The following is a 2815-nucleotide window of genomic DNA, read 5'->3' on the forward strand; positions in this document are numbered from 1 at the left end:
GTGTGCGTGTTTGTCTGACTTCATTGAAACAAATACAACTGGTCTGAAGGCATTGATGTAACAAGAAAATGCTAAGTTTGAAATGCTAAGCATGTAAACATGGCTGAAGTTGTAGAATGTGTGGCACAAGGAAATGTGTGTTTATAATTTAACTAGGCGGCTTGAATTCAAAATACGGTGTGGAATGTTACACATGAAGAGCAGAAGTTCAAAAAACTGTGTTTATCTTTTAACAAAGATTGCTGATAATTTTGGCCCCATGATAGAATTTTATTATTGAAGAGGTAAAGCCCAAAGATGCAGAGAAATAATGGGACTGATCATTCCAAGGGGAAAAATCTATAAATGGGAGAATACTGTGTGTAAGGCCAAGCAATCTAAGATCTAAATCAAGCGTGAAAAATCCTCCAGCCTGCATGTACCAAACTGCTGTCTCCAGGAACCAAAGGTATTAAAGAAACTCACTTTTTGAATGTGACTGTCCAGGGTGAGTGCTTTATCTCTGTAAATTTTAATGTTTAAATCTAAGTATTTTGCTGCTGCCTTAAGGGAGGTGTAACTTGGAGTCAGGTTAATTAGGGGACTTAGAAGTTATTATAAGTGTAATGCGTAGAATAATGCATGCGCTTGCAATCTTCTTAATTTATCAATTCATGTTTAATTTAGTTATTAAAAAAATCCCTAAGCTTCAGGGGCCTTCTTATTTCTGAAATCAAAGCCAAAATCTCAAAATCAGTACAAATTGAAAATAGTTGTGGCGGCTTTTTCAAGTTCCCCGCTGGGATTTGAGCAGCTTGTCATTTACCCTCTGTCTTGCCAAAGCACAGGGTCCATCTCGAACACTTTCATTCACTTCCTTAAATTCACTCCCTCCATTTCAGGGAAAGGTTTCCCTTTAATATCTATTATAAGGTCAATAAATCCCACAGCTCCTTTCAATATTCTCCTCCTCACCCCCCACCAGCCCCAACACATCCAATCCCCCACCCAGAACTTGCTGGAAAAACTCTGTCCCAATAGCTCCCAATTTCTCCATTCCCTGTTCTGACGCTGACCCCTTCCTTACCAGTGCTCGTGATATGCCCCTATTGTTCCTCAGCATAATCTCCTTCCACTGTGGTTAACAGGACACTGGACCATCTCCATCTCATTTCCCGCGATACAACATTTACCCCTTCACCTTCCAGGAGTGGCAGCGATAGACTTCCCTTTGTCGACGGCTTCCAGATGCCACCTGCATATTCAATGCATTATCTTCCAAACTATCTGCCACATTCAGATAACCTTATCAGCTGCAATGCCCTTCCAGCCCTACCCTGATATCCTTCTCCACTTCTGGGAGCTTTGAAGATTGATTGAATTATAATACAGGGTCAATTCATTGAGCTGGCAGCAAATTACGAAATGCCAACTCCTTGGAAATGTTTCAAACTCAAGAATGATCAAAAGCTCTTGAGTTGTTTTCACTAATTGATTATTTTTGTATCATTCAATCAATAAATTATGTAACTTCATATTATTTAATTCTATTGTCAAACGCTGCCTGTTTACCAAACTAAGCATAATTATGGCTAGTATACTTAATGAGGTGATGTACTGTACATCTGGCTTAATTTAGTTCAATGTTAGGACAAGTGGCATCTTAACACTCTCAGCTAACTGCAGCGAATGCATTATAAAAATTCCCAAATAATGTCCAATTTAAAGCTATAGTACATTCCTTTACATGGAACTGCATTTCTTTTCCTAAGTGGGGGAGGGGAGATGGTTGTTGAGAGCTTCTCATTCGAAGTAGGGTTTCTGATACTGTGGAAGTGTGATCCTGAGGATGTCTGATGCCGCGGCATGTTTCTGATCCCAGTGAGTAGGTATGCTCCTGAGCGGGTCTGAAAATGATTGGATTATACCCTGAGGGATTCAACTGCTGAGGGTTTTTCTGACCCTGAGGGATGTTCTGGTGCCAGGGTGGGTCTTATCCTCAGCGTTTCTGTTCATGAGGAGGGTTCAGGCCCTGAGGGAGTCTGATCCTGTGTGGGGGACAGGTCCTGTGCGTCTGATCAAGGAGAGGATGGTGTGATTGCGGGGTGAGGGCCTGATCCTGTGGCAAGTCCACATTGAGAAATGGGACATTGTTGGTTCCTGCATTAATATCAGAAAGGCGACTGTTCCTGCTGAGGGTCAGATCCACGTATCGGCTCCAATCCCAGCCAGGCACCCACCCTGTATGTGTCTGGTGCTTTTGTGCTCGCTTCGGCATCACATACACTAATATGAAATCCACGCAAAGAAGATTAGCATGGCCTTTGTGCACACACAAATTCATGAAGCTTACTGTATTTTTAATGCAAAAGAGTGCTCGTCCAGTGGGATGCTTCCCTGCCTCCGAACCTGAAGCTGTGTTCGAGTCTGAACCCAGGACTTGATGATCAAGGGAGAGGTGTTATTAACGTGCCAAACAGGTTAAACTTCAACCTGCAAACCCTTCCCAACACACGCAAATGGCAAGTGGCCAGAGCAGGAGAGATTCTTGGTCAGCCATGTGATGAAGGGAAAGATCCAGTCTCTACCATCCCTATACGTAGCTGCAGCACATAATATACGTGCGAATGTGCATGTTGCCACAGCAACTTGGAATCCAAGATTGAACACATCATACATACGGGATAGGAACAAGAGTAAATACGGCCACTAAAGCCTTCGCCAACATTCAATGAGATCACAAATGACTTTCTGCGTCATCTCCACTTTCCTGTCCACTCCGCATAACCCTTTATGTCCCCAGGATAACAATTCTAGCTCTTTCTTACTTAATTAT

General features: G+C 42.6%; 1 pseudogene; it reads left to right on the top strand.

Annotated features, from left to right (window-relative positions):
• The first annotated feature begins 2241 nt into the window (after positions 1 to 2241).
• On the top strand, positions 2242 to 2341 carry LOC121274187 (annotated as a pseudogene).
• Positions 2342 to 2815: the final 474 nt, after the last annotated feature.

This window comes from Carcharodon carcharias, assembly GCF_017639515.1.
Source record: "Carcharodon carcharias isolate sCarCar2 chromosome 35 unlocalized genomic scaffold, sCarCar2.pri SUPER_35_unloc_1, whole genome shotgun sequence".
Classification (NCBI taxonomy): Eukaryota; Metazoa; Chordata; class Chondrichthyes; order Lamniformes; family Lamnidae; genus Carcharodon; species Carcharodon carcharias.